The sequence below is a fragment of the Silene latifolia genome, chromosome 2 (genome assembly GCF_048544455.1).
Source record: "Silene latifolia isolate original U9 population chromosome 2, ASM4854445v1, whole genome shotgun sequence".
Lineage (NCBI taxonomy): Eukaryota > Viridiplantae > Streptophyta > Magnoliopsida > Caryophyllales > Caryophyllaceae > Silene > Silene latifolia.
In genome coordinates, this window is record NC_133527.1 from 2,247,536 (window position 1) to 2,260,436 (window position 12,901).

The window sequence follows — 12,901 nt, forward strand, 5'->3', positions numbered from 1 at the left end:
CCAAATGTCTTCCGTTGGTGCTCAAACTTTGCGTGGCCGATTTATCTGACCCGAGGAACTTTCTATGTGATTTCCGGAGAATTTTGTTACGGGACCCCGGAATCCCGAAAAACCGTGTATTTATACACTTCAATATCAGCCGTTCGGAAGGTCGTACCGGACTCTGTTTCTTTTTCTCCCTGTTTTTCAATCACGCGTCCGAGCTCATTTCGGGAATCAACCTGTTTGATTTCAGCCTCAAATAACGAACTTTAACACATTTTTCACGATAATCCGAGTTTCGGCGAATGCTGGTTTGTGGCACACCGGCATCCACCAAATGTCTTCCGTTGGTGCTCAAACTTTGCGTGGCCGCTTTATCTGACCCGATGAACTTTCTATGTCATATCCGGAGAATTTTGTTACGGGACCCCGGAATCCCGAAAAACCGTGTATTACACACTTCAATTTCAGCCGTTCGGAAGGTCGTGGCGGACCCTGTTTCTTTTTCTCCCTGTTTTTCAGTCACGCGTCCGAGCTCATTTCAGGAATCAACCTGTTCGATTTCGGTCTCAAATAACGAGCTTTAACACACTTTTCACGATAATCCGAGTTTCGGCGAATGCTGGTTTGTGGCACACCGGCACCCCCCAAATGTCTTCCGTTCGTGCTCAGACTTTGCGTGGCCGCTTTATCTGACCCGATGAGCTTTCTATGTGATTTCCGGATAATTTTGTTCCGGGACCCCCAGAATCCCGAAAAACCGTGTATTATACACTTCAATTTCAGCCGTTCGGAAGGTCGTACAGGACGCTGATTCTTTTTCTCCCTGTTTTTCAATCACGCGTCCGAGCTCATTTCGGAATCAACTGTTCGATTTCACCTCAAATAACGAGCTTTAACACAATTTTCACGATAATCCGAGTTTCGGCGAATGCTGGTTTGTGACACACCGGCACCCCCCAAATGTCTTCCGTTGGTGCTCAAACTTTGCGTGGCCGATTTATCTGACCCAAAGAACTTTCTATGTTATTTCCGGAGAATTTTGTTCCGGGACCCCGGAATCCCGAAAAACCGTGTATTATACACTTCAATTTCAACCGTTTGGAAGGTCGTACCGGACCCTGTTTCTTTTTCTCCCTGTTTTTCAATCACGCGTCCGAGCGCAATTCAGGAATCAACCTGTTCGATTTCAGCCTCAAATAACGAGCTTTATCATATTTTCACGTTACTCGAGTTTCGGCGAATCTTTGGTTTGGGCACACCGGCACCCCCAAATGTCTTCCGTTGGTGCTCAAACTTTGCGTGGCCGCTTTATCGACCCGAGGAACATTCTATGTGATTTCCGGAGAATTTTGTTTCAGACCCCTAATCCCGAAAAACCGTGTATTATACACTTCAATTTCACCGTTCGGAAGGTCGTACCGGAACCCTTTTTTTTTTCTCCCTGTTTTTCAATCACGCGTCCGAGCTCATTTCAGGAATCAACCTGTTCGATTTCACCTCAAATAACGAGCTTTAACACATTTTTCACGATAATCCGAGTTTCTGAATCTTTGGTTTGTAGCACACCGGCACCCCCAAATGTCTTCCGTTGGTGCTCAAACTTTGCGTGGCCGCTTTCTCGACCCGATGAACTTTCTATGTAATTTCCGGAGAATTTTGTTACGGACCCCGAATCCCGAAACCGTGTATTACACATTTCAATTTCAGCCGTTCGGAAGGTCGTACCGGACCCTGTTTCTTTTTCTCCCTTTTTTCAGTCACGCGTCCGAGCTCATTTCAGGAATCAACCCGTTCGATTTCAGCCTCAAATAACGAGCTTTAACACACTTTTCACGATAATCCGAGTTTCGGCGAATGCTGGTTTGTGGCACACCGGCACCCCCCAAATGTCTTCCGTTCGTGCTCAGACTTTGCGTGGCCGCTTTATCTGACCCGATGAGCTTTCTATGTGATTTCCGGAGAATTTTGTTCCGGGACCCCCAGAATCCCGAAAATTCGTGTATTATACACTTCAATTTCAGCCGTTCGGAAGGTCGTACAGGACGCTGATTCTTTTTCTCCCTGTTTTTCAATCACGCGCCCGACCTCATTTCAGGAATCAACCTGTTCGATTTCAGCCTAAAAAAAACGAGCTTTAACACATTTTTCACGATAATCCGAGTTTCGACGAATGTTGGTTTGTGGCACACCGGCACCCCCCAAATGTCTTCCGTTGGTGCTCAAACTTTGCGTGGCCGCTTTATCTGACCCGATGAACTTTCTATGTGATTTCCGGAGAATTTTGTTTAGGGACACCGGAATCCCGAAAAACCGTGTATTATAAACTTCAATTTCAGCCGTTCAGAAGGTCGTACCGGACCCTGTTTCTTTTTCTCCTGTTTTTCAATCACGCGTTCGAGCTCATTTCAAGAATCAACCTGTTCGATTTCAGCCTCAAATAACGAGCTTTAACACATTTTTCACGATAATCCGAGTTTCGGCGAATGCTGGTTTGTGGCACACCGGCACTCCCCAAATGTCTTCTGTTGGTGCTCAAACTTTCGTGGCCGCTTTATCTGACCCGAGGAACTTTCTATGTGATTTCCGGAGAATTTTGTTCCGGGACCCCCAGAATCCCGAAAAACCGTGTATTATACACTTCAATTTCAGCCGTTCGGAAGGTCGTACAGGACGCTGATTCTTTTTCTCCCTGTTTTTCAATCACGCGTCCGAGCTCATTTCAGGAATCAACCTGTTCGATTTCAGCCTCAAATAACGAGCTTTAACACAATTTTCACGATAATCCGAGTTTCGGCGAATGCTGGTTTGTGACACACCGGCACCCCCCAAATGTCTTCCGTTGGTGCTCAAACTTTGCGTGGCCGATTTATCTGACCCAAGGAACTTTCTATGTTATTTCCGGAGAATTTTGTTCCGGGACCCCGGAATCCCGAAAAACCGTGTATTATACACTTCAATTTCAACCGTTTGGAAGGTCGTACCGGACCCTGTTTCTTTTTCTCCCTGTTTTTCAATCACGCGTCCGAGCGCAATTCAGGAATCAACCTGTTCGATTTCAGCCTCAAATAACGAGCTTTATCATATTTTCACGTTACTCCGAGTTTCGGCGAATGCTGGTTTGTGGCACACCGGCACCCCCCAAATGTCTTCCGTTGGTGCTCAAACTTTGCGTGGCCGCTTTATCTGACCCGAGGAACATTCTATGTGATTTCCGGAGAATTTTGTTCCGGGACCCCGGAATCCCGAAAAACCGTGTATTATACACTTCAATTTCAGCCGTTCGGAAGGTCGTACCGGACTCTGTTTCTTTTTCTCCCTGTTTTTCAATCACGCGTCCGAGCTCATTTCGGGAATCAACCTGTTCGATTTCAGCCTCAAATAACGAGCTTTAACACATTTTTCACGATAATCCGAGTTTCGGCGAATGCTGGTTTGTGGCACACCGGCACCCCCAAATGTCTTCCGTTGGTGCTCAAACTTTGCGTGGCCGCTTTCTCTGACCCGATGAACTTTCTATGTAATTTCCGGAGAATTTTGTTACGGGACCCCGGAATCCCGAAAAACCGTGTATTACACACTTCAATTTCAGCCGTTCGGAAGGTCGTACCGGACCCTGTTTCTTTTTCTCCCTTTTTTCAGTCACGCGTCCGAGCTCATTTCAGGAATCAACCCGTTCGATTTCAGCCTCAAATAACGAGCTTTAACACACTTTTCACGATAATCCGAGTTTCGGCGAATGCTGGTTTGTGGCACACCGGCACCCCCCAAATGTCTTCCGTTCGTGCTCAGACTTTGCGTGGCCGCTTTATCTGACCCGATGAGCTTTCTATGTGATTTCCGGAGAATTTTGTTCCGGGACCCCCAGAATCCCGAAAATTCGTGTATTATACACTTCAATTTCAGCCGTTCGGAAGGTCGTACAGGACGCTGATTCTTTTTCTCCCTGTTTTTCAATCACGCGCCGACCTCATTTCAGGAATCAACCTTTGTTCGATTTCACCCTAAAAAAAAACGAGCTTTAACACATTTTTCACGATAATCCGAGTTTCGACGAATGTTGGTTTGTGGCACACCGGCACCCCCCAAATGTCTTCCGTTGGTGCTCAAACTTTGCGTGGCCGCTTTATCTGACCCGATGAACTTTCTATGTGATTTCCGGAGAATTTTGTTTAGGGACACCGGAATCCCGAAAAACCGTGTATTATAAACTTCAATTTCAGCCGTTCAGAAGGTCGTACCGGACCCTGTTTCTTTTTCTCCTGTTTTTCAATCACGCGTTCGAGCTCATTTCAAGAATCAACCTGTTCGATTTCAGCCTCAAATAACGAGCTTTAACACATTTTTCACGATAATCCGAGTTTCGGCGAATGCTGGTTTGTGGCACACCGGCACTCCCCAAATGTCTTCTGTTGGTGCTCAAACTTTCGTGGCCGCTTTATCTGACCCGAGGAACTTTCTATGTGATTTCCGGAGAATTTCGTTACGGGACCCCGGAATCCCGAAAAACCGTGTATTATACACTTCAATTTCAGCCGTTCGGAAGGTCGTACCGGACTCTGTTTCTTTTTCTCCCTGTTTTTCAATCACGCGTCCGAGCTCATTTCGGGAATCAACCTGTTCGATTTCAGCCTCAAATAACGAACTTTAACACATTTTTCACGATAATCCGAGTTTCGGCGAATGCTGGTTTGTGGCACACCGGCACCCACCAAATGTCTTCCGTTGGTGCTCAAACTTTGCATGGCCGCTTTATCTGACCCGATGAACTTTCTATGTCATTTTTGGAGAATTTTGTTCTCGGACCCCGGAATCCCGAAAAACCGTGTATTATACACTTCAATTTCAGCCGTTCGGAAGGTCATACCAGACCCTGTTTCTTTTTCTCCCTGTTTTTCAATCACGCGTCCGAGCTCATTTCAGGAATCAACCTGTTCGATTTCAGCCTCCAATAACGAGCTTTAACACAATTTTCACGATAATCCGAGTTTCGGCGAATGCTGGTTTGTGGCACACCGGCACCTCCCAAATGTCTTCCGTTGGTGCTCAAACTTTGCGTGGCCGATTTATCTGACCCGAGGAACTTTCTTTGTTATTTTTGGAGAATTTTGTTCCGGGACCCCGGAATCCCGAAAAACCGTGTATTATATACTTCAATTTCAGCCGTTTGGAAGGTCGTACCGGACCCTGTTTCTTTTTCTCCCTGTTTTTCAATCACGCGTCCGAGCTCAATTCAGGAATCAACCTGTTCGATTTCAGCCTCAAATAACGAGCTTTATACAATTTTCACGTTACTCCGAGTTTCGGCGAATGCTGGTTTGTGGATCATCGGCACCCCCCAAATGTCTTCCGTTGGTGCTCAAACTTTGCGTGGCCGCTTTATCTGACCCGATGAACTTTCTATGTAATTTCCGGAGAATTTTGTTACGGGACCCCGGAATCTCGAAAAACCGTGTATTATACACTTCAATTTCAGCCGTTCGGAAGGTCGTACCAGACCCCGTTTCTTTTTCTCCCTGTTTTTCAATCACGCGTCCGAGCTCATTTCAGGAATCAACCTGTTCGATTTCAGCCTCCAATAACGAGCTTTAACACAATTTCCACGATAATCCGAGTTTCGGCGAATGCTGGTTTGTGGCACACCGGCACCCCCAAATGTCTTCCGTTGGTGCTCAAACTTTGCGTGGCCTCTTTCTCTGACCCGATGAACTTTCTATGTAATTTCCGGAGAATTTTGTTACGGGACCCCGGAATCTCGAAAAACCGTGTATTACACACTTCAATTTCAAATAGTTCGGAAGGTCGTCTGGACCACTGTTTCATTTTCTCCCTGTTTTTCAATCACGCGCCCGAGCTCATTTAAGGAATCAACCTGTTCGATTTCAGCCTAAAAAAACGAGCTTTAACACATTTTTCACGATAATCCGAGTTTCGGCGAATGCTGGTTTGTGGCACACCGGCACCCACCAAATGTCTTCCGTTGGTGCTCAAACTTTGCTTGGCCGCTTTATCTGACCCGATGAACTTTCTATGTCATTTCCGGAGAATTTTGTTCCGGGACCCCGGAATCCCGAAAAACCGTGTATTATACACTTCAATTTCAGCCGTTTGGAAGGTAGTACCGGACCTTGTTTCTTTTTCTCCCTGTTTTTCAATCACGCGTCCAAGCTCAATTCAGGAATCAACCTGTTCGATTTCAGCTCAAATAACGAGCTTTATCATATTTTCACGTTAATCCGAGTTTCGGCGAATGCTGGTTTGTGGCACACCGGCACCCCCCAAATGTCTTCCGTTGGTGCTCAAACTTTGCGTGGCCGCTTTATCTGACCCGAGAACATCCAATGTGATTTCCGGAGAATTTTGTTTCGGGACCCCGGAATCCCGAAAAACCGTGTATTATACACTTCAATTTCAGCCGTTCGGAAGGTCGTACCGGACTCTGTTTCTTTTTCTCCCTGTTTTTCAATCACGCGTCCGAGCTCATTTCGGGAATCAAGCTGTTCGATTTCATCCTCAAATAACGAGCTTTAACACATTTTTCACGATAATCCGAGTTTCGGCGAATGCTGCTTTGTGGCACACCGGCACCCCCCAAATGTCTTCCGTTGGTGCTCAAACTTTGCGTGGCCGCTTTCTCTGACCCGATGAACTTTCTATGTAATTTCCGGAGAATTTTGTTCCGGGACCGGAATCCCGAAAAACCGTGTATTATACACTTCAATTTCAGCCGTTCGTAAGGTCGTCTGGGACCACTGTTTCTTTTATCCTCGTTTTCAATCTCGTGTCTGAGCTCATTTCAGGAATCAACCTTTTCGATTTCAGCATCAAATAACTAGCTTTAACATATTTTTCACGATAATCCGAGTTTCAGCGAATGCTGGTTTGTGGCACACTGGCACCCCACAAATGTCTTCCGTTGGTGCTCAAACAATGCGTGGCCGCTTTATCTGACCCGATGAACTTTCTATGTAATTTCCGGAGAATTTTGTTTCGGGACCCCAGAATCCCGAAAAACCGTGTATTACACTTCAATTTCAGCCGTTCGGAAGGTCGTACCGGACCCTGTTTCTTTTTATCCCTCGTTTTCAATCACGTGTCCGAGCTCATTTCGGGAATCAACCTGTTCGATTTCAGCCTCAAATAACGAGCTTTAACACATTTTTCACGATAATCCGAGTTTCGGCGAATGCTGGTTTGTGGCACACCGGCACCTCCCAAATGTCTTCCGTTGGTGCTCAAACTTTGCGTGGCCGCTTTCTCTGACCCGATGAACTTTCTATGTAATTTCCGGAGAATTTTGTTCCGGGACCCCGGAATCCCGAAAAACCGTGTATTATACACTTCAATTTCAGCCGTTCGGAAGGTCGTACCGGACCCTATTTATTTTTCTCCTTGTTTTTCAATCACGCGTCTGAGCTCATTTCAGGAATCAACTGTTCGATTTCACCTCATATAACGAGCTTTAACACATTTTTCACGATAATCCGAGTTTCGGCGAATTCTGGTTTGTGGCACACCGGCACCCCCAAATGTCTTCCGTTGGTGCTCAAACTTTGCGTGGCCGCTTTATCTGACCCGAGGAACTTTCTATGTGATTTCCGGAGAATTTTGTTCCGGACCCCGGAATCCCGAAAACCGTGTATTACACTTCAATTTCGGCCGTTTGGAAGGTCGTCTGACCACTGTTTCTTTTTCTCCCGTTTTTCAATCACGCGTCCGAGCTCAATTCAGAATAAACCTGTTCGATTTCACCTCAAATAACGAGCTTTAACACATTTTTCACGATAATCCGAGTTTCGCGAATCTTTGGTTTGTGGCACACCTGCACCCCCCAAATGTCTTCCGTTGGTGCTCAAACTTTCGTGGCCGCTTTATCTGACCCGAGGAACTTTCTATGTGATTTCCAGAGAATTTTTTTTCGGGACCCCGGAATCCCGAAAACCGTATATTATACACTTCAATTTCATAGTTCGGAAGGTCGTCTGGACCACTGTTTCTTTTCTCCCTGTTTTTCAATCACGCATCCGAGCTCATTTTAGGAATCAACCTGTTCGATTTCAGCCTCAAATAACGAGTTTTATCACATTTTCACGCTAATCCGAGTTTCGGCGAATGCTGGTTTGTGGCAAACCGGCACCCCCAAATGTCTTCCGTTGGTGCTCAAACTTTCCGTGGCCGTTTTATCGACCCGGAGGAACTTTCTATGTGATTTCCGGAGAATTTTGTTCCGGGACCCCGGAATCCCGAAAAACCGTGTATTATACACTTCAATTTCAGCCGTTTGGAAGGTCGTGCGGACCTTGTTTCTTTTTCTCCTGTTTTTCAATCACGCGTCCAAGCTCAATTCGTATCAACTGTTTCGATTTCGATTCAAATAACGAGCTTTATCATATTTTCACGTTAATCCGAGTTTCGGCGAATGCTGGTTTGTGGCACACCGGCACCCCCCAAATGTCTTCCGTTGGTGCTCAAACTTTGCGTGGCCGCTTTATCTGACCCGAGAACATCCAATGTGATTTCCGGAGAATTTTGTTTCGGGACCCCTTAAATCCCGAAAAACCGTGTATTATACACTTCTATTTCAAAGTTCGGAAGGTCGTACTGGACTCTGTTTCTTTTTCTCCCTGTTTTTCAATCACGCGTCCGAGCTCATTTTGGGAATCAACCTGTTCGATTTCATCCTCAAATAACGAGCTTTAACACATTTTTCACGATAATCCGAGTTTCGGCGAATGCTGGTTTGTGGCACACCGGCACCCCCCAAATGTCTTCCGTTGGTGCTCAAACTTTGCGTGGCCGCTTTCTCTGACCCGATGAACTTTCTATGTAATTTCGGAGAATTTTGTTACGGGACCCCGGAATCCCGAAAAACCGTGTATTATACACTTCAATTTCACCGTTCGGAAGGTCGTCATCGGACCTGTTTCTTTTTATCCCTCGTTTTCAATCACGTGTCCGAGCTCATTTCAGAATCAACCTTTTCGATTTCAAACATCAAATAACTAGCTTTAACATATTTTTCACGATAATCCGAGTTTCAAATGAATCTTTGGTTTGTGGCACACTGGCACCCCACAAATGTCTTCCGTTGGTGCTCAAACAATGCGTGGCCGCGTTATCTGACCCGCTGAACTTTCTATGTAATTTCCGGAGAATTTTGTTTCGGGACCCCAGAATCCCGAAAAACCGTGTATTATACACTTCAATTTCAGCCGTTTGGAAGGTCGTACCGGACCTTGTTTCTTTTTCTCCCTGTTTTTCAATCACGCGTCCAAGCTCAATTCAGGTATCAACCTGTTCGATTTCAGCTCAAATAACGAGCTTTATCATATTTTCACGTTAATCCGAGTTTCGGCGAATGCTGGTTTGTGGCACACCGGCACCCCCCAAATGTCTTCCGTTGGTGCTCAAACTTTGCGTGGCCGCTTTATCTGACCCGAGAACATCCAATGTGATTTCCGGAGAATTTTGTTTCGGGACCCCGGAATCCCGAAAACCGTGTATTATACACTTCAATTTCAAATGTTCGGAAGGTCGTCTGGGACTCTGTTTCTTTTTCTCCCTGTTTTTCAATCACGCGTCCGAGCTCATTTCGGGAATCAAGCTGTTCGATTTCATCCTCAAATAACGAGCTTTAACACATTTTTCACGATAATCCGAGTTTCGGCGAATGCTGCTTTGTGGCACACCGGCACCCCCCAAATGTCTTCCGTTGGTGCTCAAACTTTGCGTGGCCGCTTTCTCTGACCCGATGAACTTTCTATGTAATTTCGGAGAATTTTGTTACGGGACCCCGGAATCCCGAAAAACCGTGTATTATACACTTCAATTTCAGCCGTTCAGAAGGTCGTACCGGACCCTGTTTCTTTTTATCCCTCGTTTTCAATCACGTGTCTGAGCTCATTTCAGGAATCAACCTTTTCGATTTCAGCATCAAATAACTAGCTTTAACATATTTTTCACGATAATCCGAGTTTCAAATCTTTGGTTTGTGGCACACCGCACACCCCACAAATGTCTTCCGTTGGTGCTCAAACAATGCGTGGCCGCTTTATCTGACCCGATGAACTTTCTATGTAATTTCCGGAGAATTTTGTTTCGGGACCCCAGAATCCCGAAAAACCGTGTATTACACTTCAATTTCAAATTGCCGTTCGGAAGGTCGTACCGACCACTGTTTCTTTTTATCCTCGTTTTCAATCACGCGTCCGAGCTCATTTCAGGAATCAACCTGTTCGATTTCAGCCTCAAATAACGAGCTTTAACACATTTTTCACGATAATCCGAGTTTCGGCGAATGCTGGTTTGTGGCACACCGGCACCTCCCAAATGTCTTCCGTTGGTGCTCAAACTTTGCGTGGCCGCTTTCTCTGACCCGATGAACTTTCTATGTAATTTCCGGAGAATTTTGTTCCGGGACCCCGGAATCCCGAAAAACCGTGTATTATACACTTCAATTTCAGCCGTTCGGAAGGTCGTACCGGACCCTATTTATTTTTCTCCTTGTTTTTCAATCACGCGTCTGAGCTCATTTCAGGAATCAACCTGTTCGATTTCAGCCTCATATAACGAGCTTTAACACACTTTTCACGATAATCCGAGTTTCGGCGAATGCTGGTTTGTGGCACACCGGCACCCCCCAAATGTCTTCCGTTGGTGCTCAAACTTTGCGTGGCCGCTTTATCTGACCCGAGGAACTTTCTATGTGATTTCCGGAGAATTTTGTTCCGGGACCCCGAAATCCCGAAAAACCGTGTATTACAATTCAATTTCACCGTTTGGAAGGTCGTCGGACCCTGTTTCTTTTTCTCCTGTTTTTTCAATCACGCGTCCGAGCTCAATTCAGAATAAACCTGTTCGATTTCACCTCAAATAACGAGCTTTAACACATTTTTCACGATAATCCGAGTTTCGGCGAATCTTTGGTTTGGGCACACCGCACCCCAAATGTCTTCCGTTGGTGCTCAAACTTTTCGTGGCCGCTTTATCCGACCCGAGGAACTTTCTATGTGATTTCCGAGAATTTTTTTACGGGACCCCTGAATCCCGAAAACCGTATATTATACACTTCAATTTCAGCCGTTCGGAAGGTCGTACCGGACCCTGTTTCTTTTTCTCCCTGTTTTTCAATCACGCATCCGAGCTCATTTTAGGAATCAACCTGTTCGATTTCAGCCTCAAATAACGAGTTTTATCACATTTTCACGCTAATCCGAGTTTCGGCGAATGCTGGTTTGTGGCAAACCGGCACCCCCAAATGTCTTCCGTTGGTGCTCAAACTTTCCGTGGCCGTTTTATCTGACCAGAGGAACTTTCTATGTGATTTCCGGAGAATTTTGTTCCGGGACCCCGGAATCCCGAAAAACCGTGTATTATACACTTCAATTTCAGCCGTTTGGAAGGTCGTACCGGACCTTGTTTCTTTTTCTCCCTGTTTTTCAATCACGCGTCCAAGCTCAATTCAGGTATCAACCTGTTCGATTTCAGTTCAAATAACGAGCTTTATCATATTTTCACGTTAATCCGAGTTTCGCGAATCTTTGGTTTGTGGCACACCGGCACCCCCCAAATGTCTTCCGTTGGTGCTCAAACTTTGCGTGGCCGCTTTATCTGACCCGAGAACATCCAATGTGATTTCCGGAGAATTTTGTTTCGGGACCCCGGAATCCCGAAAAACCGTGTATTATACACTTCTATTTCAGCCGTTCGGAAGGTCGTACCGGACTCTGTTTCTTTTTCTCCCTGTTTTTCAATCACGCGTCCGAGCTCATTTTGGGAATCAACCTGTTCGATTTCATCCTCAAATAACGAGCTTTAACACATTTTTCACGATAATCCGAGTTTTGAATCTTTGGTTTGTGGCACACCGGCACCCCCCAAATGTCTTCCGTTGGTGCTCAAACTTTGCGTGGCCGCTTTCTCTGACCCGATGAACTTTCTATGTAATTTCGGAGAATTTTGTTACGGGACCCCGGAATCCCGAAAAACCGTGTATTATACACTTCAATTTCAGCCGTTCAGAAGGTCGTACCGGACCCTGTTTCTTTTTATCCCTCGTTTTCAATCACGTGTCTGAGCTCATTTCAGGAATCAACCTTTTCGATTTCAGCATCAAATAACTAGCTTTAACATATTTTTCACGATAATCCGAGTTTCAGCGAATGCTGGTTTGTGGCACACTGGCACCCCACAAATGTCTTCCGTTGGTGCTCAAACAATGCGTGGCCGCGTTATCTGACCCGCTGAACTTTCTATGTAATTTCCGGAGAATTTTGTTCCGGGACCCCGGAATCCCGAAAAACCGTGTATTATACACTTCAATTTCAGCCGTTCGGAAGGTCGTACCGGACTCTGTTTCTTTTTCTCCCTGTTTTTCAATCACGCGTCCGAGCTCATTTCAGGAATCAACCTGTTCGATTTCAGCCTCAAATAACGAGCTTTAACACATTTTTCACGATAATCCGAGTTTCGGCGAATGCTGGTTTGTGGCACACCGGCACCACCCAAATGTCTTCCGTTGGTGCTCAAACTTTGCGTGGCCGCTTTCTCTGACCCGATGAACTTTCTATGTAATTTCCGGAGAATTTTGTTCCGGACCCCTAATCCCGAAAACCGTGTATTATACACTTCAATTTCAAATTCGGAAGGTCGTCACCGACCCTATTTCTTTTTCTCTTTGTTTTTCAATCACGCGTCCGAGCTCATTTCAGAATCAATCTGCTTCGATTTCACCTCATATAACGAGCTTTAACACACTTTTCACGATAATCCGAGTTTCGTGAATCTTTGGTTTGTGGCACACCGGCACCCCCAAATGTCTTCCGTTGGTGCTCAAACTTTGCGTGGCCGCTTTATCTGACCCGAGGAACTTTCTATGTGATTTCCGGAGAATTTTGTTCCGGGACCCCGAAATCCCGAA